The sequence below is a fragment of the Podarcis raffonei genome, chromosome 7, assembly GCF_027172205.1.
Source record: "Podarcis raffonei isolate rPodRaf1 chromosome 7, rPodRaf1.pri, whole genome shotgun sequence".
NCBI lineage: Eukaryota > Metazoa > Chordata > Lepidosauria > Squamata > Lacertidae > Podarcis > Podarcis raffonei.
This window is the reverse complement of record NC_070608.1, coordinates 28,856,897-28,882,958: the sequence shown is the minus strand read 5'-3', so window position 1 is coordinate 28,882,958 and position 26,062 is coordinate 28,856,897. Positions and strand designations below refer to the sequence as shown.

At 41.7% G+C, this 26,062-nt stretch overlaps 1 protein-coding gene across 6 annotated transcripts in view; it reads left to right on the top strand.

Moving 5' to 3' along the window:
- Positions 1–26,062, top strand: part of RALYL (RALY RNA binding protein like) — a 242,517-nt gene that overhangs the window by 122,507 nt on the left and 93,948 nt on the right. The gene's annotated exons all lie outside the window — the stretch shown is intronic.

Below are 26,062 nucleotides of genomic sequence, written 5' to 3'. Positions count from 1 at the left end.
TCCCCAAAATCTAATTCATGAGGTTGCAAGAGAAGGCCTTCATGGGTGTATGTGCACCCATAGGTGCAACATTGGTGATTCCTGGTTGACATAGATACTGAGTTATGGGCTGGGCAATATCCAGTTTTCAATATCGCAATATATCAACAGGTAAACATTGTACTGATATATCACAATGTCTGAAATAAGGATGGAGCTATGTAAGGGCTTTGGCCAGCTTCCCAGTTTATTCTGCATCATGATTTTTGCATAGGACACACACACATATCAAGATTTGCAATATATGGACAGATCAAAAATTATGAAACTGATAGCACAATATGGACTTCAAACCAGTTTTTAGATTTGTTGCATCTTCTAACTTTATAATTCACAACTAGGAGTCTATAGTATATAAATAGTTCAAATAAATGCACATAGGGCATTCAGTAAGCTGCATTAATTGATCCCTTATTTAAATCACCCAATAAATAATATTCCAGTTTCTGTGTGGGAAACAATGAGTGAGGATTTTTTTTTGGGGGGTACATATTTACTGTGTGTATATGTCAAGGACAAACTATGTATGATGTGCAGATTTATGTTGTGTTTTTAAAGAAAAAGCAGCTTTGGGAGGTTGTGATTTTGAGCAAGAGAATGAAAATAAAGGATGGGAATGCTACTTAACAGAGAACCAGCTAGTTACAGGTGCACCAGCTGCTACACATAAACACACACACACCACGGGAGAGAAAAAAAACCTCAACAACCACATAGGATTCAATTCAGTGAAGACACACTTCTCTTCAGGTAGGAAAGTCGTCCAAATTATCTGTAAAGAAAGTATTTCAAAACATAGTAAATAATTTTATTCCATTCACATGACATCCTCAGCTCACACAGATGGCACCCTAGTGAACCTCAGTGTACATTACAACCCCAACAACTATTTCCTACTTCTCAGTATACCTTTCTGTGGATGAGCCTTTTTCTAATCTGTACAAATTCTACATACTTCTAAGTTGCTGGCATGAGATATTTTAGGATTTTGGGTGGGGAGGATGGCTTAGATAGCACATGATAACATGCAAGACCAAATAATGGAGTAAAATGAAATACGGTTGTTAAGAACTTAGTTCAGAAAGCCTTATCCTGTCTGGTGACCCATAAAATTCATCCAAGAATTGTGAAGCCCTGTAGGCATTAGCATGCTGGTTTGCTGCCCAGAAGCCACAAATTTCACTGAATGGCTTTCATAGCATTTTTCTACTGATGTATAGCAACTTGTTTATATATACCTCTCATTTTTATCTTTAAAATTATGTAGGAAGGAGCATACAATGCCGCCTTATTCTGAGTCCATTGGTCCATGTAGCTCAGTAAATAAATTGGAGAAAACTACAAGCTAATGTGTGCAGTTAGATTAAGAATAGGCACTTGTTCAAATCTGGTTTTAGGCATGAACTCACTGGCAACCTCTGCCTTGCTGCTCTCATCTGTAATATGGAGATGATAATAATAATAATTCTACTCTACCATACCATATAGTTGCTGGACTGCCTTCTTCCCTATCAATCTGCCTGTCCATTGAGATAGGCATCTGAGGCCTCCTTCCTCTGGGTGCTCCCTCTCTCTTAAGTTCAGTAGGTGATGCCTGGAGAGAGCCTTTCCTGTGGTGGCTCCTCACTTTTGGAAAATTATCTCTCTCACACACACCCCAAGACTCACCTAGAGACCTCATTACTATAATTTAGGTACCAGAGAAACATTTTTTTAAAAAAAAACCTTCCAGGCTTTTATTAATTGTTAATGTAAGCATTATTTAACGCAGAGCAGCTGTTTTAATTTGCTGCAATAGTTTGCATGTTTCGTTCTATCAGTAGTAGCTTATAAATTTTTACTTTTGGTTTCTCACTATCTTCTAAGTGGCCTGGGGACATAAACCTGTGATGAGAATGTGAGATATGAATTATGCAAATAAATACAGGGATGTTTCTGGGACTAAACTTATGTGAGTGAAAAGTGTAGAGTACCCATTAAAAACAATATGTGAGTAGTAAGTATTAGGAATTACTATTACCAAGAGAAAATACAGATTAATTAAGGGTGAATACTAACAATTTGCCAAGAAGTACTTTACCGCAGAAAGCAAACCACGCAGAGAACCCAGGCAGCAAGGAGAAATTTACCACATATCTGTATTCATCTGAGGGTGTTAGAATTTCCCTCAATGGGTGGACACAGCAGAGAACTGGCTCTTCCCACAATGATATATATACTGTGTTTTAAATTAATGCTTTGCAAGTGACCATCCATGTTCATCCAGGTTCATCCAGTTATCTTTATTTATAGTTACATTGATTGGACTTTTGTTATTGTGATATCAGAATTGTGCTGGCCACCACAACAGGTTCACAGCTCCAGCCAGTGAATCATTTTTATTTACAGCTGCAGTTGCTGGCGGTTTTGCAGCTAAATTCTCATCATGTTCCTGACAAGTTTGCTTGGTTTGCGAGTAACCTTCTTTGCTGCCATAATCCAAGACCCTGCTCTCTCGCTCTCTCTCTCGCTCTCTCTCTCTCTCTCTTTCTTTCTCTTTCTCTTTCTCTTTCTCTTTCTCTTTCTCTCTCTCTCCCTGTCCCTGAATCAATGGCCTAAGTGTGCTTGTGCAGCATTAATTGACCCTTCCATGGGGGCAGGGAGCAGCTGCTTATGAAGGACTGCTAAGAGTTCCTAATCCAATAGGCTGCTGCCTCAGTGGAGAGCCATAAGGATGACCCATGAGAGTCTAAGGCCTCACTATGTGTATTAAAGGATGTGAGCCAACATTTACTTGAAAGGTAATGACTCCTAAAGCAATGACTGCACCTTGCAATTATTGTTCTTGTAGCTGTCATATTTTTGCAGTGGCTTTTGAGAGACAAATATAATTTTCAAGGTAATTTTCAAACAAAAGGCACGCAAAGAATCTCTTGAAGACCACAGTATGCCTGAATGGCTAAGTGGTGTAGCCAACATCATGTGGAGCAACGGATCCCTAACCTAAACACATTATTTTGAAGTGGTTCTGCTGATTTCACTCTGTTTCGCATTTCAGTGGCATTTGTCTTGATCCGAAAAGCTGTTTTCATCGTGACGTTTTCCCACTGTTTCCACCTCTCTTGTGTGCGATCTGGCCTATTTTATTCAAAATATCTACTTTCCTCCATTAAAGTGACTGAAGTGGCCTTGAGTGCTGTATCCTTAGTTGTGCCCATCAGAGCACCTGCACCCATTAAAAGGTAAAGGTAAAGGGACCCCTGACCATTAGGTCCAGTCGTGCCCGATTCTGGGGTTGCGGCGCTTATCTCGCTTTATTAGCTGAGGGAGCCGGCATACAGCTTCTGGGTCATGTGGCCAGCATGACTAAGCCGCTTCTGGCGAACCAGAACAGCACACGGAAACGCCGTTTACCTTCCCGCCGGAGCGGTACCTATTTATCTACTTGCACTTTGACGTGCTTTCGAACTGCTTGGTTGGCAGGAGCAGGGACCAAGCAATGGGAGCTCACCCCATCGCGGGGATTCAAACCGCCGACCTTCTGATCGGCAAGTCCTAGGCTCTGTGGTTTAACCCACAGCGCCACCCTCATCCCTTTTAGACACTACTGAATTGTAACAAATATTTTCAGAATGATTTAGGGTGTTAAGTTAACATTATGTGATTACATGGTTTAATGATAAGGGGACAGCGTGACTAATGGAACTTATTTTAGTGGTTAATTTCTCATTTCTTATTATGCATGGGTCAGGCATGTCTGCTTTTTAGAGGTACTAGACAAGGCATTGAAATAGATTTCTTGTAGGGTTTGGTTCATTTCCTGATCCCATAACTTTTTTTCTGTTGTAAATCCACTTATAGCCATTTCCACTGATGCAAGATCACACGATAATCTAGAATTTAACACAAGTACATTGTAAGGTCTAACTTTTTGCAGGAATATTTTAAAGCTACTAAATATATTCATAATTCCCTGTTAAAAGAAACAAAAACAAAAAAGCTAAGAAATCCACCACAGAGAAACATTCAAGTCCTTGGAATAAATAACAAAGGACTTACTACAGTTTCTTTGGCTGATGTCCTTTAAAACTAATAAATTAGTTCCACGGTGGCTTTCATCCTGTTTTATCTCTGTAAGTATTATTCATGTTCGCCTGCCTTCAGGTCCAAATTAGACACAGTCTCCAAGTACCTAGTGAGCACAGAATGACATATGGCCTCAGGTAAAATGGTGGTTACAGATAATTATTTTGGACAACGCACTCTATTGCACAACCTCTTGGGAAGTACAGGAGCCCTGCAGGAGCTTTCTAAATCATGACAGGCCTAGAAAACATACAATGTGTGGGGCAGGCAATAAAGAATACTTTTAGTAAGACTTCAACATATACCTGATGTGGCAGTAGAGCCATTCCCCCCTTTTCACATCTTATGCCCCTGCCCCAAACACTTCTTTTTAGTGTCTCCTGCCCGCAGTGGCTCATGGAAGAAAAACATTCCAACCCTGTTTGCAGAGCCTGTAATCTCTAGGGTGAATCAATTCATCACTACAGTTTTGAATCTCTAGACAGTGCTAGTTGTGTCACATGTTTGTAACAGCTGCTTTCTCATTTCTGAAAGAAAGGAAGATCCACAGTGCATAATTGATTCCTAGTATTCAAGGTTGTTTTTTAAGTAGCCTGTTTATGCAGTCTAAAAAAATGAAAACTTTAGTGGTCTTTATGAGCCCATTTAACCCAGCAGTTGATGATCTAATGAATTATCAATTAGATTTACAAGCTGCCCTATCCAGAAGCATTGAGGTCACATGACAACTTGTACACCAAACAACGATAAAATGTAGAATCCAAAGCAGTTCATAGAGTTGGCACCTATGGTACACACTGGGCTGCAGTCTTATCAACAGCCACAAGCTATTCCATGAATGATTGTCTGGGACCTACCAGGTGTCTGAACCAGGCCACAATATATCAATAGAGAATTTCCTGTGGGCTGGTGTATAAATATATCTGTATAGTTTTGTAATTTGTTAAATATAGCCCAGTCCGTTGAAATCAGCAGTGTTTATATAATTATAAACACAAACCTGGCTGTGAGAATTTTGGAGAAAGGCATTCATAGCCAGGTCAGGGAGCTGGTTTTTCATTGCCTTATGAGATAGTACTTCTTCATGCAGTGCATAAACTATGGAATTTCCCACAAGTGTCCTGTAAAAACCGGGACATCCCATTTTGCATTGAGAGAACATGCCAGCCATTTTGGTTACTGTGATCTCGCGTGATTTCATGCTGTAGTTCCCGCCCCCAAGTGCTTTTTTGGGGTAAGGCACCCTAAAATGCATGTTTTGGAGCACCGCATGAGATCGCAGTCTTGGAAAATGTGCTATTTTGGGGGGAAATGGCTTCAAAATGAACAGGAACTCAGAAAGCTGGGGAGGTGTAGAGCTGCACTAGCCTTCCTTTTCAAATATAAAAATATACGCATCAGGTACCTGGCCCTAAGGTACACATTCTGGAGCCAGAACACCTGTACAGAGAAGATTCATCAAGCCTCTAGTCATCACATGCCTAATTTCATGTAGGAAACACCCAGCACCTTATTGGAGTGTATCCTCTGCAGCAAACATGTGCACTGCATGTAGAGTAGTTTAGCCCATGGCATCCAATCCTTGCATAGCCTTGGGATGAACTACCTGCTGAATATTTTTTGTAAGCAAAACATGAAAATACTTGCAGACCGTGTTCCAGAAATGACAATTAACTGCCAAATAAATGGTGCTAAAAATAGTTAAGATACTGAGTCATCAGTCCTATGAGACCGATGCACAACCCAAGCTTGGTGTGCATTTGATTTATATTTTCTATCTCTGTTACTGATACATCCAGAACATTTCATGAATCAAAGCCTGCAATTCCCCCCTATGAAACAGCTGATTTGGATAAATTTTAACAGGTCTTGTGCTGCCTTCAATCTGAGAAACAAATATACACAGACAATTTTTGTTGAAGAATGATGGGAATGACATTGCACCCACTGTTATTTGGCTATATCTTCTATCCTGCTTCCATGAATAACTATGTAAGCATAATGAAGAAGAGCAGGGGGCTGTGTATTTAATGGACATGGGATTGCTGCAGGGAAAGAAGCCTGATATTTCCATTTCTATTCATAGATATGTATGTGTATGTATGAAACTAATTACAAAACAAAATAAAATATTTAGTACTTTAGGTTTGCACTTAAAAATAAGATGGAAGGGAAAGTAGTTTTATCAGTAGCTGGAGAAGATGAATGAACCCATGACCAATGAAAAGGTGATTTAAACAAATGAAAAAAATTGGGCATTATGCAGAAGATATATAGATATAGATATAGATATAGATACAGTGGTACCTCGGGTTACAGACGCTTCAGGTTACAGACACTTCAGGTTACAGACTCCGCTAACCCAGAAATAGTACCTTGGGTTAAGAACTTTGCTTCAGGATGAGAACAGAAATCGCATGGTGGCAGCACAGCAGGAGGCCCCCATTAGCTAAGGTGGTACCTCAGGTTAAGAATGGTTTCAGGTTAAGAACGGACCTCCAGAATGAATTAAGTTCTTAACCCGAGGTACCACTGTATAGAGATGATAGATGATAGATGATAGATAGATAGATAGATAGATGATAGATGATAGATAGATGATAGATATAGATAGATAGATAGATGATAGATAGATAGATAGATAGATAGATAGATAGATAGATAGATAGATAGATAGTTGTCTGTCTCAGGAGATAATGGGTGTGCCTTTGGGGGTGAAATCAAACTGCTATGGCTGTAGAGAACGATATGGGAGAGGCATGTTTTGTTGCAGCTGGGGCAGATGAAGGCTTCTGGTTGTGCAGCTGCAGATGCACCAGGACATTTCTACTTTCTGCACTCTTCCCAGTGGTCATTCTTCTCTGGTCGCTGCTATGGATACAAAGCTTGACTGTCTGTCTCCAGGCACTGCGGCTGATCTGCAAGGGATTCCCACATGGCGGGACTGATGTTGCTGCCAGCCTTCATGTCACATTTGCAGACACTTTTGTAATGCAGAGCTGGTTTGCCAATGGGCCTGGTGCCTTATGCCAACTCCCCATACAGAGCACCTGCCACCTAATTCTAGACACAGGAACAGCCCACCCAGAGAATATGTTTGCTGTCAGGATTCACTTTATTCAGCCCACCACTGCTTCTAGCAGTCCAACATTTCCAGAGTCTTTCCTGATTCAGATGGAACGGACAGCTAGAGCTGTGCATCATCAGCATACCAATAACACTGCTCCAAACCACAGATGAGAGCTTGCAATTGCTTCACATAGAAGTTGAAAAGCATAGGAGACAAAATGGACCCTTCTGGGACCCACCAGCTCAAAGCCACATAGTACATTTGTCTCCTAGTACTACTTTCTGGTGACGCGGGTAGCACTGTGGTCTAAACCACAGAGCCTAGGGCTTGCTGATAGGAAGGTCGGTAGTTCGAATCCCCGTGACGGGGTGAGCTCCCATTGCTCAGTCCCTGCTCCTGCCAACCTAGCAGTTCAAAAGCACATCAAAGTGCAAGTAGATAAATAGGTACCGCTCCGGCAGGAAAGTAAACGACGTTTCCGTGCGCTGCTCTGGTTCGCCAGAAGCAGCTTAGTCATGCTGGCCACATGACCCGGAAGCTGTACGCTGGCTCCCTCGGCCAATAATGCGAGATGAGCGCCGCAACCCCAGAGTCGTCCACGACTGGACCTAACGGTCAGGAGTCCCTTTACCCTTTACTACTTTCTGGTAATGACCCTGAACTTTCCTGTATAACCACACCTTCACATACAGTGCATCCAGTTTCTCATACCCCATAAGCCACTGAGAGATCAAGAAGAACCAACAGTCACACTTCCCCTGCCTCTCCTGATAAAGGTCATCAGTCATGGCGACCAGGGCTATTTTGGTTCTAAAACTGGGCCTGAAACCAGACTGAAATGGGTCTAGAGCAGCCTTTCTCAACTTTTTAGTCCCCAGATGTTGTTGGACTACAATTCCCATCATCCCTGATCACTGGTCCTGCTAACTAGGAATGATGGGAGTTGTGGTCCAACAACTTCTGGTGATCCAAGGCTGAGAAAGGCTGATCCAGAGAATCTGATTCCTCCAGGCATACCAGTAGCTAGATGGCCACCAGCTTCTTAATCACCTTGCCTGGGAAGGGAATATTAGGGACTGGATGATAGTTCTCTCAAATCTTTGGATGCAGGGAAAACCTCTTCAAGAAGCGCTTGTAGTCAGTCCCACCACTGAAAGCTTCAGGCTTCCACAACTGAAACGGATCCACAGGTTCTAAGTTAATGGTGCTACAGGGACCTCCAACAGGCCCAAACTAATTGTGGCATCAAGTTTGTCATGGATTCAAGTGATTTGCCCTCAAAGTGCTTCACACGTCTCTCACAGCAGGCTGTTGGGTGGTCTGTTGTTAATGATATGGCACTGGTCTGGCCAGCTGATTCCCCACTTTAAATGCCTCTGGGTTTGGGGGAGGGAGAAATTTAGAGCTGAGCTGAGAAACTGAATTGCATGTGTGTATGCCCTAGAGGGGGCATGGCATTGTGTTTGAAAAATGAGATTTGGCAAAGTAAAGAGCATTTGACTAGAAGGCTGCCCGGAAACACATGAGACAGTGCCCCTTTTGAAATGGCAAAACAGCCCAGTAAAACTAGGACAGCAGTATTTTATGGTGGTACAAGGATGAAAGATCAGGGACAGTAAATCAAAGTCCCAGAGTGAGAAACCTATGGCCCTCCAGGCGTTTTTGGACTCCCGTTCCCATCAGTCACAGCCAGCTTGGCCAATAGTGAAGGATGATGGGTGCTGTACCTTGCCTTAAGGTTTGGTGCAGCTTTACCTGGGTTCAGTTCTATGACACCTGGTACCCACCCAGCCCTGTCATATATCAGCTATATTTTCAAGTATTCCCCCCATTCCTCCCCTCCCCACACTGCAACCAGCTGGTAAGTGTTTTGCTTTAGAAGAAATGGGCTGTGTCTTTTTGTGTTCCCAAGCTACGGCTTTTGTTTTCATCTGGCTTGGCTGAAAGGCGAGTAAAAGAGGGATAACAATACTGGGCATCAGTAGTTTTAGGCAGGCTTGGCATCTTGCTCACTGGCAAGGACCACCACTTGTTGGAAAGAATGCTTTTTGAAAAATTATCTGTCCATCTTTGAGAGCAAGACACACATTTGTGTTTTGTTTGTTTTGTTTTATGTAAGAAGACTCGGCTCCTGTTAGATCTTCTCCTTTTCAACAATGGTATTTCTTTTATTATTGAAAGCATTTTATGGAAGGGCACAAATAGTAGGCAGTATCCCTCCCACAGCAGCTGAATCATGTTCATGTCTCTTCAGAGGTAAGCCCCACTTATTTCAATGGGACTTAACAGGTAAGTATGTATGTATAGGGCTATAGCCTCAGTATATGGGTTTTAATCCATTATTTTGGAAACACATTCACTAAAGATGAAGTGCTTTATAATTAGGCTATTCCTTTCATAGCCTCAGAAGGTATTTTTCAGAATTATTGTAAGCTTCTCGCCATTCTGGAGATGTTGTCAACACAAATACAGCCTCTCAAGTGAAATGAAAGTGCTCTGCTATCTAGTTGCATTGTTGTATTGTATGGCCACATTTAGACATAATACTTAACCATTGCTCAATACTATGGGAACAAACTTAGCTCCCTCCTCCCTGCTTCTTCTCTTCCCGTCAAGCTTCCACTTCTGTTTTTAGTTATCTGTGGCTCACAATTTAATCCAGACCAGGAATTGTGGTTGAACACTAGTTATGAATAGTTTCCAAACAAGCCAACTTCAAATGATAGCAGAAATGAAAGGCAGGACAGATTCTGTCCTTTATGCGGCTTTTTGAATTCTGACTCTGCTCTTTTTAAGAACACTTTAGGTTCATTGTCATACTACTATCAGTAAGAAAATATAATCACAGTCTAGCTTAGATAGACAGTGTTAGGGATTTTGTTTCATACCGGCATTTGCTATCACGTAGTCTTTAGAATTATTCAGAAATGTTACTTTTGAGTTTATAAAATGCTTTGGGGCGGAAAGCACTAACAATGCCAGAAGCAGTATGATATATCCTGTTGATATGACTCAGTACAGAAAATCTGTCTATATATCTGTATCTATTTAAATATTTTATTCAGGCCATTTGCCACTATTACCACCCCAGCTGAAAACTAGCAAAGAATTTCACTTAGTTCATTATTAGAAAGCCTCAAAAGTGGCCTGGTTTTATAATGATAGAACGTTAACTAAATGAATAGCCACGGTGTTGGAAGAGGACTTAAAACCATGCCCATGAAGCAGCTATACTTGGCACAGAGCTTAAATTTGAAGAGCTTCTTTCTGTTACAACTCACATTCAATTAATTGGAAGGGTGCCGAAGTTCAGGAATCTGCAGCGTCATATTTTTATTGTAATTTCATGCTTATTCCCTCTGAAATTGCATGCAATATAGCAAGGAATACAAATACAGAATGCTAGACCCAGAGCCCACCGGAGTCAGCTGAAGGCAGCTTTTTAATCTAGCTATGCAAAGTCTCATTGACGTCAATGGGGTGCTTGCTGGAATAGAATTATGCATGAACGGAAATATTTCATGAAACGACACTGCAGTTCTATATCACTTTATGTAGCAATGTGCACAGATATATATTAGCGACTTTCACACTGATGTGATGGGTCAGGCCCAGGCAATATACGAGCTAGGGGACTGCCTGCTATCCCCACGCGGTTGTGCTTAACCCTTGGGCAACTGTTGAAATGGTAGTCATCTTCAGCCCTCATGATAGCAAGGATAAGCTTGACCACATAGCAGCCTAAAACACAGTACAGTGGTACCTCGGGTTACATACGCAAATAGTGCTTCAGGTTGAGAACTTTGCTTCAGGATGAGAACAGAAATCGTGCTCCGGCGGCGCGGCAGCAGCAGCAGGAGGCCCCATTAGCTAAAGTGGTGCTTCAGGTTAAGAACGGACCTCCGGAACAAATTAAGTACTTAACCTGAGGTACCACTGTACTTAGAAGGCAAGGGGAAGTGGACCCCAAATTAATGCATTTATTATTTTATCTGCAGTGGTGTTTTGTTTCTAAGAGCTGCAGATTTCTTATCTCCATAAGGAAATTCATAGCAGAATGTGCACTCAGTAGCATCTAAGATCTGGGGACCAAACATGAGTCAACTTTTGGCTCAGAAAGGGCCCCAAGGTGACTTAATAGTTTAATTTTTAAAATCTTTAATTTAAAAAAACCTTAAAGCAATATCACAATATACAGATTAAGAGCAATTTAAAATATGAAAGTGGAAGTCATTATATTTAACAGAACATCATCAACCTTCTACTGTTGGCCGGAAAGATCCTGGCTAATTTAAACAAACCATAGTTTAAGCATAGTTTGGCTTGGTTTGACTGCAGTGATAAACTGTGGTTAGTTGAAACCAAGATATGGATTTTCCCCAATCATGCCAGACAAGGAGAGAGGGGGGCAGGATGTGCATCATCATAGTACATCATATGCGCTTCTAATATTCCAAAGTTGGTAGAAGTCAGAAGCAGAATTATGGTTGTGAATATGCTGATTCCACTGAGTTCTTCAGAGATTAGCCAGAGAAGCTTAGCCATATAATTTACTTGCATAACGAGGAAAATAGAGATCCTTGGACTGGTGAAATGATCTGTGTCCACCAAATTTCCGCTGAATACCATTGAAAATTGCTTCAAAGAAAGATGCTTAATATAAAACTGTCTGAAATCTAAGCATCCCATAGAATCATAGAATCATAGAGTTGGAAGAGACCACAAGGGCCATCGAGTCCAACCCCCTGCCAAGCAGGAAACACCATCAGAGCACTCCTGACATATGGTTGTCAAGCCTCTGCTTAAAGACCTCCAAAGAAGGAGACTCCACCACACTCCTTGGCAGCAAATTCCACGGTCGAACAGCTCTTACTGTCAGGAAGTTCTTCCTAATGTTTAGGTGGAATCTTCTTTCTTGTAGTTTGGATCCATTGCTCCATGTCCGCTTCTCTGGAGCAGCAGAAAACAACCTTTCTCCCTCCTCTATGTGACATCCTTTTATATATTTGAACATGGCTGTCATATTCAAATCTTAGATACCAGCAGGATTAACACTAACTTTGAACTTGAATTTGAATACGGAGTTTGCCTGATGCCCCAGCTAATGTCTAGCTTGGGTTTGCATTTAGGATTGAGGTGTCACTCCTAATTAAGTTAGTCGGACAAAATCCAAGCCTACTGCCACACACGCCCATGTCATTCAGGCATTAACAATGTTGAAAGTGGCACGAAATTCAGAAAAGTAACTGGATGGTGCATTCTCCAGATGTTTCTTATGGTAACAGCTCACAATTGTCTTTCTTAAAATTTAGGCACGTTTTTCTTGCTGAATCTGTAACTCAGCCATTATACTTAATAATGTCATTTCCCCATATGCTGCAGGGGACGAGGCCACCTCTGAGTTGAGGCAAGTTTTTAATATACTATTTTATGTTAAATGCAGATATGTACTTTTTTAAAAAGGGGGGGAGGGGGTTGAGGGAAAAACATAATTAGGATAACATAATGGCTGCCATTAGAGTTCAACGAAATAGTTTTCTAGAGTAGTTCTTGGAGGAACCACTTAATGCAACTGTACAGCTGCTGCACAATGCATCCCTTGATTATGGCTGATTCAGATCTTTATTTATTTAGGTAAAAGCAGCTTTACTATTTTCCCATTCCTCCTCATGACCTTTATGTCTCATTTAGTCTGGAAATTGACTGCTGCTCAGCATTTTTCCCTTCATACTAAAAGCTGTTACTCTGCAGGGCTCATATTTAAAGCATGCCAAGCAGCTATTTGCCAGGCTGGAGGGAGAAAAAGGCTGCCTGTCACGCCACTTATAGGCTTTATTTATTGTAGCAGTTGCTTGGGAAATAGTCACCATCCGCACACGGTGGTGGTGTGGGCAGGAAAGAAAAAAGATTTCACTTTTCTTGGGGCTCCAGGTTTTCCATTTAAATATTTAAAGCGTTTGGTGTTCTAAGCAATTTTCACATGTTATCAACCCTGAGATACCCCGAAGTGGTAAGTGGTAGCGATGGGGGGAGATACTTCTTCTCTGGAGCTCTCTCCCATTGCATATCAGACAGGTACCTTCCCCATTGTTGCTGCTGGTTTGGCACGTGCTGAATACATTTGATGTTTTATCATGTTTTTAATATTCTGTTGGAAGCCACCCAGAGTGGCTGGGGAGGCCCGGCCAGATGGGTGGGGTATAAGTAATAAATTGCTGTTGTTGTTATTCCTTCAACAAGTTCTCAGTTCATCTCAGTAGGTATCTGTCTTGAACTTGAGTTGATTTTATGTATGTACTGCTGTTTTAAACTGTTTTTATATTTATTTTAAAATATGTTTTTCTGTATGTGATTGTTTTAAGTTTGTGTGTGTGAAGGTTTCATATACAGTATGCTAATATATTGCACATCACTTTGGGCTGCCTCATGGGAAGCAATAAACAAATATACTGTACTATTGTGCTCCAACAAGTGGTATTAAAATGCAGATTTCATTAAGCCATTGTAGCTAGTGGCTATCAGTTAGTAACCACTAAGGAACTATCTCTAGGAATTTGTCTAATCACTTTTTAAAAACCATCTGAGCTACTGCCCATCACCACATCTTGTGACAGTGAATTAGGGGGTTATGAGAGAGAGTACATATAACCTAAAAACACAGAAAATGTGTCTTTTTTGTGTTTTTACATTATATCCATTCTCTCTGTTAAACGCTAATTTCACTCAGAAAAATAATGAAAGGGGGGAATATAAAAGCAATGCCAGTAGAACCATTGAAATTCATAGGCCTAGCTAACTTAGTTTTAAGGGGGTCTACTCTGAGTAGGACTTAATTAGACTTAATCTCAAAAATATACTTAGGTGACTCCTGACAGCCACTGCATGCGCTATCTGCTATGGCATTGTTCAGATGGTACCTGTGCTAACACAACCCGTTGTACCCGTATGTGGATCTTACATTAGTTCAACAAGCAATTAGTTTTACAAGCAGGCTACTTTAGTGGAGCACATGGGGTGGTAGAGTAAATGTCAACAAACCCTGATCCTCAGCAACCGCTATCTGTCTACACCTCACTCGTGTCTGGTGTATGGCAGTGGGAAAACACTCATGCTCGCGGAGGGAAGGGCTTGATCCTGGGACCCCCATGTAGATTTTGCCCCTAATTTAGTAATGTCTGAATTGAGTCTCACCTATGATTACTCAAAGCCGCATTCATAGTAAAGCCAATAAAACGTGTCTTTTTTTCCAAGGCACTTGAATTTATGCCACTCTGTAGCTTTTGTATTCAGGCGCTGTGACATTGGGCAAATTGCTCAGAGGGCTTTCTTCCTGCTGGTCTTTGAAACAGCAAACGGTCCGAAGGCTTCCAGAGCATTGGATGCATGACCATGCTCTTGTTCACTTTGTGCAAAGCTTTGCCAAAGATGCACAGTGCCTACCTGTTCCCAGTCTTTTGTCCTCACAGCTGCCTGTTGTATTTGTAAGAAATCCTACATTTGTGCAGCTGAGATAAGAAATTACTTATTTCAAATGTCTGCCGCTTTTACGCATTTCCACATCTTTATGCCTTTATTAAGGCTTTATTATATTTGCGGCACAGGGAAAACTCATTCACATTGTATTGCTATAGCATTGATGATCGTGACTGCAAGCCTTATACGGAACAAAGCAGGGTTCTGATTGTGCAGCATTAGTTAACAATTCATGTTTCACAATGAGCAACAGTTGTTTGGTGATCTCTTTGACATTCTGTGTGGGAGAACATTGCTTCGTTTGAAAAGGCGTTGATCACAATCTTACATTTCTTTCAGCTGATTTGTTCTCCAGGTTGTGCTTTGGAATTCAGTTTTATTTGTTAGTTATCAGCACAAAGGCTTCAGAATAATTTGTTCACAGATTCTCTGATATGGTGGAAATATTCTTTGAATACTGTTGTATCCATAGCTGAGAGGATAATTGCTTTGGGAGAGTCAGGGAAAACACCCAGTGTAGCCACCGATAAAAGTTTAAGCCAACCACCTTGGCAAAGTTTATTACATGTTACAATATCTTTCACGTGCATAAGAAGCAGCTGTGTGGGGGCCCATGGTTTTGCAGCAGAGCACATTCTAAGCATGCAAAAGGTCCCAAGTTCAGCCCCAACCATCTCTGCTTAACAGCATCATAGAATTAGAGTTGGAAGGGACCACAAAGGTCATCGGAAATATTTTGCCCAACGTGGGACTCAGGTATTAGATAATGGGAAGTGGGTGGCTGGTACCTCCAGCTAGGACTAGGAAGGACTCCTGTCTTAAACCCTGGAGAGTTGCTATCAGCAAATGTTGACAGTGGTGAACTAGATGGACCAGTGGTCGGGCTCTGTATAAAGCAGCTTCTGGCAATCACATCTGCCGATAGTGGAAAAAGTAAAGACACATCCTTAGGATGGGTGCCAAACTGACCAGGGATCCCAAGAGTTTTGGCTTCTGAACCATGTCCGAGATTGCAGCTCATTTACTGTATTTTTTGCACCATAACACTCACTTTTTTCCTCCTAAAAAGTAAGGGGAAATGTCTCTGCGTGTTATGGAGGGAATGCCTACGGGTGGCATGCCTACGGATTTTCCTCCTCTAAAAACTACATGCGTGTTATGGTCGGGTGCATGTTATAGAGCGAAAAATACGGTACTTTGTCCCAAAGGACTAAAAGTGCCATTAAGAACCATGCCAAATAATACTTATGAAGCTCCATCCCTTCAGTTAAGTCTGCCTGGGTAGACCTTGCTTCTTAACCATACTAGACAGTGGTACCTGTTAGGAGCTCATCCTACTCTCAAGTAGGACCCTGGCTGGGACACATGCCTGACTGGCATGTTCCCTCCCTCCTGGTTGTTCGTTTGGGAGCTTGAAAAGCTTTTTTCTGCCCGAACATCACAGCGACCAATGCCTACAGACATCGGCACACTTAGGGATCCGCAGAGTCTTTGCAGCTTGCGTAACAGTGCTCAGCAACTCAGCATTTTGGCTAATCTACTTTATTTACATATAAACACACATGGAGCACTGCAACATGGCTCCCTCTCTCCAGCATCAGACAGCAAAGAGAAAGAACAAAGGACAATAGTCCCACTTCGTGGAACACAGTAACACAAACATCCTGTCTCTGTCACTTCCCATTTTGTGGAGTCAAAACATACACCGTCATGTGAAAGACAACAGTCCCATGACTGCAATCATGGAGCAGGAATTCTAACAGGAAATCAGTTTTCAAATATAATTCATTCCGGAAAACCATTCAAGTTCTGAAATGTTCGAAAACCGAAAACTCAGTACTGAAGACTCAAAACGGAAAACTCAATACGAAAGCCGCGTTTCATGTTCGACTTCGGAGGTGCGTTCGAAAACTGAAGCATTTACTTCCAGGTTTACAGAATTCAGAAACCAAAACATTCATCAACGGGTTCATTTGAAAACCAAGCTACTACTGTAGTGTGATTAAATTTTGGGAATGTGATAGGATCTTATGTTAGGAACAGAGTGACAAAGAGGAAGAATGCTGGGAAATTGCTATTTATATAGACAGCTGTTATCGATGTGTAATGGTAGCAAAGCACTACAAGGAGAAACTTGGGAATGGGCCAGTATGTCTTCAAATGCTGACCCAAAATACACTCAGAAGTAAGGCATCTGAAAGTTTTGCCTTCTGGGCTTCTTGGGCTCGATTCATGTAATCTGTATAGTGTTCCTCCCCCACACAATGGAGAACGACTTCTCAGATAGGTGTGCAAATGAAATATCTTATGTTTGACTTGCGTGATTTAGTTTCTTCCATCTGCTTCAATACCGACAGTTACTTTCCAGAGTATTTGTCTCACTGAATGCTGTTCCCTAGAAACTAATTAGCATTTCATTGTGCAAGTATTTCTGCTTACATGGTGTTTTCGAACTAAGAATGTTGCTAATCCCTCTATAATTAATGCTAAAATGTCATAAATAATGCTTTAAAAAAAGAAATTAGATGGTAGGTAACATTTTAATATAATTGTATTTTAATTGCAAAATTACCAAGCAATTCCCATAAATTATATATCACATTCACATAAGTATGACGTGAATTACTTCATTATGATTAATGTAATTGTGAAAACCACATGAATTAATGAGGACTGTCCACTTATTTCCAAACTATGTTAATGCACTAAATGTTTGTTATTTTATTAACCAATTGCATTGGTACTTCTAAAAAGGGAGGGCATAAAAACACATGGAAAAGCAATTGAAAAGAAGGCAAAGTATTGAGCATTTGTTAAACAAGTACAAATAAATGTACTGTAAAAGGAGATGGTATAAGAGTCTGCTTCTATCATGTATGTGTCAGCAGCCCTCTTTGTTTTGAACTGGCATAGCAATGGAGTTGAAGATCATTAGGAGTTTTAAATGCCATTCTTATTGTGAGTTATGAGCTGAATTAATCAACCAGAAGAGGGGACCACAGGCAGACCAAGGCAGCAGAGAGGCGGTTGCACTAGCAGACTGCTACTTTGGCTCTGACCCACTAAAATTTTATTGGAGTTTTTTTAAAAGATGCAACACAGATTTGAAATATAAGAATTTGCTGGCAATCATTTTCTTGGGTAGTTGGCTCAATATATTTATAGATGCCTGAGTTTGTTTGGTCAAATATTAGGCATCTCCATCTGCCACTCCTCACCTGTTTTCAGCACCACAGCAGTCCACAAAATAAAATAAAAACATAGAAAAATAAATGGACACAAATTAGATAGGACAGCATGCAGGGGATGCTTTTGAACAGAATCCTTTCTAATCTGACTTTTGAAATCTTCACAATGTTAGCAAATTATGTACATTTTCAGGCAGTTTCTGCATTATGTCTGTAGCTCTCTCATGGAGTTTTCTGCACACATGATGGTGGACAGTTCAGTTTTTTTAAAAGTCTATCTTTTCTAGTTCTGGCTCTCTGGCACAAGGAAGGCTTATTCTTAACACACGGATAAATCTCAAAGGGAGCTCCCTGCTACGATAGATATAGACTTGGACATCTGTTCCTTCTCATTAATCAGGCTTGGAAAAATGACAGGAAAAATTGTGACATGTCTATCTACAGTTCTCTGCTTGAGGTGAGGCAAGGAGAAAAGGAGCTCTGCAGGCTGAAACATGCCCTCTGTACCTAATTCATCTTTAAAAAACATTTGCTTATTTATTTGCAATGTTGCAAACCACTTTTCCATTTTTACAACTTACGCAAGTGGGAAGCAGCAATAAAATAGCTGTAAAATTCAAAATTCAAAGCTTAGATGAAATGATAATCAACATCAGTAATATCTACAAAAATACCACCAAATAACATTCAGAACACACTAAATATGAAATGCCAGTATAATAGCAGACAGGACTTGCTGAAATTTATTTCACACAATTCCCCAGAGTGGTTGGGGAAACCCAGCCAAATGGGTGGGGTGTAAATAATAAAATGTTGTTGTTGTTGTTGTTGTTGTTGTTGTTGTTGTTGTTGTTGTTGTTGTTGTTGTTATATCCTGGCCTTTCACTTAATAAATAGCATTTAGGGCAGCTTACTACTACTACTACTACTACTACTACTACTACTACTACTATTCACTCTTCATCTGATGATCACAGGGCAGTTGACAATATAAAAACACAAAAATACATAACATAGTGACAATATTAACCCTTACACACAGTTTAAATGTCATAGATGGTTAAATTAGCCAAACTGTAAAACAGCCTTAAAACAAACATGGGAAACATCTTTCTCTACCTCTCTACACTTACACTTCCCAAATAGCAAACCAAAACTGTTGTGTAAGAAGGTACTCAGAGGTTTGTCCCCTTAGCCTGGTCTCCACCACCATCAGCCAACCCCAACCACTTTAAAATATTTTTCCTTTCAGCTTAGAATCTCTGTGTTGCATTGTAGCTATGGCCCAAGACCTACCCTATGCAAAAACCTGTTTCTTTAATCCCCTGCAGACTGCTTGGCTATCGCACCACCAAGCCACTGGGACCAGCAGTGCCAAGGAAATCACTTCTGGGAATCTTCACCTGTTTAGAAACTCTGGAGATGCTCTCACCTGGGCAGGGGTAGAGGCAGGGAGTTGGAATGCATCTTAACATCTTCTGCAGATGGAGAAAAGGGAACCGTGCCCATTGTGAAAATGTTTCAATCTGAAATTTCCTTCTGAAATGTGTAGAACTGGTGGCCTAATCCATTTGCACTTACTGCTTCTGTGTATTTTGAGGGGTAGAATGGCTATTTATACATGCTTCTTTGCAAGTGGAAAACATTTTTTTAAAAAATAATAATAATCCAGTAGCAGACATTACTCACAGATGGAATTGTAGCGGTCGATCCCCCATTGAGCTGAAGGCTCTGTTGTTCCTGATGCAGCTATGCTGCTGGTGCTGTCTCTCTGCAAAACGAAAGCTTGGGGGCAACAGTTTTTCCAGTTAATGCTCTGGAAAAGGAGCACGGGATATTATTCAAAGCTGAGCTGCAAGGGTTGATTGTAGCTTCCCAGCAGAAACTGTTTCTAAAACATTCAGAGTTTCGGGAGAGCAAACGGATTTTAGCTTCCCTTCCGATAGACTGATAAAGATGGTGCTTACATCTAGAGTAGTTTTGCATAATGATTAGCTTCCTCTTGGCAACGACAGGGTGCTGCTTATCTCAAAACAACCCTAAGTCTGAACCCGGGAGATGTGCTCACTTTGCCTCTTGGTTCAAGCTGTTTTTACTCATTGCTAGTGGGCAACCATTTAAAACAAAGCAATACTCTCATACAGAAGACATCACAAAGGCAGGGTAAGATACACGGTCATGTATCTAATCAGCATATTAAAAAGTGAGGGTTTCTCCAGAGGCTCTTCTCACGGCCTTTCTGATATTATTATTATTTCATTACCCCAACTCATGCAATTAGATAGCTTTGTATACCACCAACCAGATCAAAAGAGGCTCCCTCAAATTATTCCATCATCTGCAGCATTGTTGCATCCTGTCCATGCCTCATAGTGGAGACAAATGTGAAACCTTACTTTGTGAAGATTAGATGAATTCATGAAAGATAGGGCCACACAGCAGCTATTGAAATGTTAACGAAATTGAATCTCCATACTGAGAGCCAGTTTACCTTTGAATACCAGATGCTGGTATCTTCAAGTAGCATCTGGCTGCCCATGTCAGACAGAGAATTTGATTAGATATACTTTGATCCAGAAAGGCGATGTTTCAGTTCTTGTAATATCTTAAGACACTTTTACTCAGACAAGCATAGTTTGGGATTTTTATTTATTCTAGCACGCCACTGCAATATCAACGAGCAGAGCAAGGTTCCAGGGGTTCCAGGCGAGGCACAGCAGAGGCTAGTGTCTTGAAGAAATATGAGTTATTAACACATATTTACACCTGAAAGTCTGCAGTAAGAAGGGGCACAGAAGAGCGTCTCTCGTTGCCCCTCTATTAGCTTCAGCAAGCTTAGGTCTAAAGCAGCAGTCAGTCATGGCTCTTGGTGCAGCCTCCTCCAGCCTCCAGCATAAAGGTCTGGCCTGACAGCAGCTCATGAAGGTCTTCCCTTTGTTATCCTTCTTCCTCTCAGTACATCCTTGGATTTTCAAGAAGTACAAATTTTCCTCTGACATCACACCCCCCCCCATCACCTTGGCAACCTGCCTTTAATGGCACTCTGTTGTTTATTATTGGCTCTGCACTTAAGCTAGCCGATCAGTTTGCATAGGCTAACCCAGGAATTCCTCTACAGATTGTATTTTCCCTTCAATATCCCAGCTATTATCTAGATTCTGACGTTCATTAATTTCTTTGGTTGGGGGTGTTATTCCTCTGCCCCTCATGTTCATAACATTGTATTAATGATGGATAATACAGTTGTTTATATTATAACATTGCAGAAGTTGACTGTTATGATATGGTTGTAAAATACCTAGAAACACAGACAACCAAAATGGAAGGGGGCCTCACTATGTGAACCACAAAATGACAAAGCAGGCAAGTGGGTCTCTGACTGACATTACCTGCCTGTTCATCTGAGGTCTGATTCAAAGATGCAGGGGTGAGTTGGCAACAGTTCCTACGACCTCCCTTAGCTGTTCCATTGATTGTTGTGTGTCTGGTTCAGACGGACATTCTACAATTTGTAACTACTGAGTAAGAGAACATTTTACTTCTCCTGGTAGGAAAAAGTGACAGGTAGTGATTTCAATCTGCCAGTCTCTCCAGTAATGCTATGTGTCAGTTTTTGCTATCTTGGATCAGAAGGGAGATCAGGGGTCCAGGTGTGAGATCCTGACAGGTATTCATTCCAGACTTTCAGTCTGAGTCAAATGCATCTTGTCATTTTGCAGTCTATCGCAGCCTGAAAACCTTTACTGGTCTAGGTGGGAGATGCCTACAGGTAGCAATTTCTGACAGCCACCCTGTCCAAATCTGCTGCTTGTCTGTTTCTCTGGCTGGAGACTGCACTGCCTAGTTTTCATATGGGGAAAGATTTTTCTCTCTCCAAACAATGTCATGTGGAACTTGCACCCCAGGTAAAAAAGCTAGAAATATCAGAGAAAGACATGAACATTGCTATTTTTTTATTTTTTGCATGGATGCAACTTTCAAAGAAACATTGCTCTGTGTAGTACCATGTCTGCCTGAGGAATTCCCTGCCTCTGATAAGCACACTGGCAAGTCTTATGTCTGGGAAACCCATCCTTTTAAGCAAGCCCACTTTTGCACATATTCCCAAAACAATTTTGTTCTGAAAGTTATAGCATTTCTGCCCACAACAGCTGCCCCCTCCATTTGGTTTGTTGCTTTAGGACCAAACCAGATGTTTTGATGCAAACTTGCCTGGAGAAACCAGAAGAACTTGCCTGGCACAGAAGAACTCCAAACCAGCATCACGTATTGCACACATTGCAAAGCATCTGCTTTCCTACCACACAGATTATGGTACTGGCATATGCTCTACTCAAGGCACAATTGTCTTTAAAAAATTCACATGCACTTAGAATGAGTGAATGTGACCCCTGGAAAACAGGCCCTTAGTGAGAGCATGTCTGCAGTGAACATGCACAATATCGTAGAAATTGACTTGCATATGAAAATAGAGGTGGTATTATCAGAGGACACATGCTTTGAATTTTCTCCGCAAAGTTTGGTTTCTTAATGATTTTCACACATAGCCTTTGGGGGAGAGAGAGAAAAATGAAGCTTTGCACTACTTATAGCTAAAGGAAAATAAGTGTGATGCACCTTTTGCAGATGAAAATGTGGATTTTTTTGTATTATTATTATTATTATTTTATTTTGTTTGTACCCTGCCTTTTTCTCTGATGGGACTCAAGGCAGCTTACGGATCAAAACAATAATGGCTAAAAGCATAGAAAAAGAAAAACAATATTTAAAAAACAATTAAACATTAATAGAATTAGAACACTATACATACAGGCAACTCCCAATTTATGCAGGGGTTATGTTCCAAGGCACCACACGTTTAAGTGAAATTGCGTACATTTGTAACATCATTGAAAAAGCCTGCAAAGACCTTGTTCCACCCCTGTCCCGTTCCACCCTGTCAGGGAACTGACATCGGAGCCAGAAGTGGAGGCGTCAGAGGAATCGGACTGGGAGGGCTACCCCACGGGAAGAGATCGGAGCAGGTGGGAAGCGGAGTTTGAATCCTCAGGGGATGGCGACAGCTCCTTCCGGGGATTCCCCGCATCGTCGGCCGAGGAAAGGGACGAAGTTGGGTCAAAAGGTCGGGCTGGGGGTAGAGGGGGTCCTGGGGGGGAGGTGGATGTCAGGGAACTGACATCGGAGCCAGAAGTGGAGGCAGGTCTCCCAAGCGATGCCGGAGAAGGGCCAAGCAGGGAGAGAGGGGACTCATCAGCTGGGGAAGGAAATCAGCGTAACACCAGGGATAAAGGGGGGCGGAGGGGGGAATCGGAGAGAGGGCTCCAGGACTCTTCGCTGGAGACCAGCGGGGAGAGCACAGGTCCTCCGCTACCCACACCCACCCTGCGCAGAAGACTTCCGCGCAGGGAAAGTAGGCGTAGACTTGGCGTCAAAGAACTTATTTGCTGGAAGAAGTTCAAGAAACGCCCACTGACGGATTCTGCTAGCGACTGAACAGCCACGAAGTGAAGGGCTGTCCAGCCAGGAAAGGTTTAACCAGGCTTCCTAGCCAGGAGTGGCAGCAACTTACGCACGAGCAACCCCATATAACCATTACACACCCCTTTTGCAATGTTTTTCGGGTCACTTAAGGGTTTAGTGTGATGCACACATAGTCACACACATATTGAACGCGCATAAATAGGGAGCTGACTGTAAATGAAATCTGTTTTAAACATGCAAATGGTTACAATAAAAACAGCACCAGCCCTTTCATTAAAAGCAGTCAGTTCCCAAGAGCTTGAAGGTCTTCATCTGCCAGCAAAAAGACAACAAGGAGGGAGCCAACCTAGCTTCTTCGGCCAGATAATATCTCTTATCTAATACAAATGAACACTACTCAAGCCTGCTGTCCCCCTGGCACTTTGCTGAAAACTCTATCCTGTTATTTTTCTATACTGTATTAATGTACTCTGCAATAGTAGCTTGTCCTCCGCTGGTTTAGAAATTTAGGCTGCGTCCTACATGGCAACTTGAATGTTCATTTGGAGGCCAATGGCGTCCGGGGGGTCCAGCACACTTCCTGCGCGGCTCTGGTCTTCCCCCCTGGGACCTTTGACTCAGCAGAGCGTAAACACAGCGGAACAGAAGCAGGAAACGTTCTTCGTGTGAAGGCAATAATTCAGGCTGAAACGCAGCAGTCTCCTTATCTTAAAGTCTTTATTCCTTAGCAAAACACAACAGCAATAAATCTCCTGCCTGGCGACAGTTCGCCCATCGATGCTCTCTTCACGGAGCAAACACGCACACTGAAAGAACACAGTAAATCCCTCCCTTCAGTGTTCTAAACCCGCCCTCAGAATGTGAGGCGTCATCACTCAGAACTCTTAACCCTGTAAGTTCTGAGCCTCTCCTAACAGTTCACACGTCTGAAATTGCATGCATGTGCTTTAGAAGCAAGAAGCAACTTGTATTTTTATGATGCAAACTGCCCTGTGATGTTTGGATGAAGGGTGGAATGATGATGATGATGATGATGCTTTTCCCCACCCTATTCCTCAGAGATATATCTACGTAGTTTAGGCCTGGAGTACAAGCTTGAATCCTTAAGAAAGTCAAAAGCATAAATGTACACGATCAAAATTTTAACAAGTTATTTGAAAGAAAACAAAAACAAGGACAGGTAGCAAAAAGAGGGTCTATCCCGGGTGAATGGGGACAACTGGAGGATATCTATCTATCTACCTATCTATAGCATTTATTTCCTACTTTTCCTCCAGGGAGCTCAAGATAGCTTTCATGGAACACTTCCAATTTTATTCTCGCCACAACCCTGTGAGGTAAGTTAGGCTGAGAGACTGTGACATGGTCACCCAGTGAGTCCCATGACTAAGCGGGAATTTGAACCCTGGTCTCCCAGTTCCTAGTCCAACACGCTAACCACTAGACCTGGAAATGAGCCAAGCAGTGCTTTAAGACAGGAACTTAATTTGCTAATGGGTTGTTGAGATACTGCAAACGGGTCATTGACATCAGGGGCTCGGTTTTTTGTTTGTTCTGGTAAATCTGGATTAAATAGCTCTGGCATTTTGAAGCTGACATTGTGTGGCCTCTACAGACCACCTGCATGCATCTTGTGGAGCCTCTCGCCCCACAGTAAACACCCACCTAGAGGCACACAAAGACTGAATGTGTGAATCGTAAAGAATTTCCCTTGTTCCAGTTCCATAGAGTTGTTCTGAATAAATTGACTTATTTTAAAGAGTCGCTATAAATATGTGGTGGCATTTTTCTTAAGGAAACAAAATATTCCCTCAGGTGTTTTGTGTGCGGTGAATAAGTAGCCGCTTTATTATTTCTTAACATAAACAAGCTGTTATGTAGCTTAGTGTGTTTGTCTCCACTGTTAACATAAATAGCCCGACCGCTCGGAGAATGTATAATCTTTGCCTTCGCCTATTTCCAAAAGGCCCGACAATATTTTGCCATTTCCTGACATGTCACCGGTGCAAACACATTTCCAGAACTTAGGCTAACTAGAAATGTTGACCGAAGACACACCAGGCTGTACAAACGTATCCCAGTCTGTCAAGGAGATTTATCTGAACAATTCAGACACCAAGCGACCGCCAGCTGAGACACTGATTGGCACATAGAGTGATGACTTCTGGCCAATCCCCTCCAAGACAGTCAAAACTGAGTTCTCTTCTTTTCATTATTGTGCTTTAGTTGTCTTTTTACTTATTGAACCTTGGGCTGGACCTAGTCGTTGGCAGGTATTTTCCCCAGAGGTGGCACAAATTTCCTCACACAGGCATTATCTGACAGTGTTAAGGTTTCCCCCCCTGCAGAGCCCATGATGGAAAGGCTATCAGACAAGCAGGCAAAACAGTTGCACTTGCGTTTTCCTTCTAGAGGGAAAAGGAACAGTCAATCTCAAAACGCTGATCTGACTGACACTATCCAACTATTTTTGCAAAGTGTGCTCAGAAGTTCAGACAGGGAATAGTGTTGATTGACTAAAGCTGAGGAAAGGCTAAATGTCAGCCTTTCAAGGCTAAATTTGTGGCAGCTCTCTAACAGACGGGAGTGACGTTTGGAACGGAGACTGACAAAAGAATTGAAGGTGGTAAAAAAAAAAGAGGACTGCTTATATTTAAAGGTGAATCCCTAGATTAATTTTGTTTTGAATATTTTCATTGCTCTTGTATAAAATCAGGATACAGTTAACGCACACAAAAAAGGAACC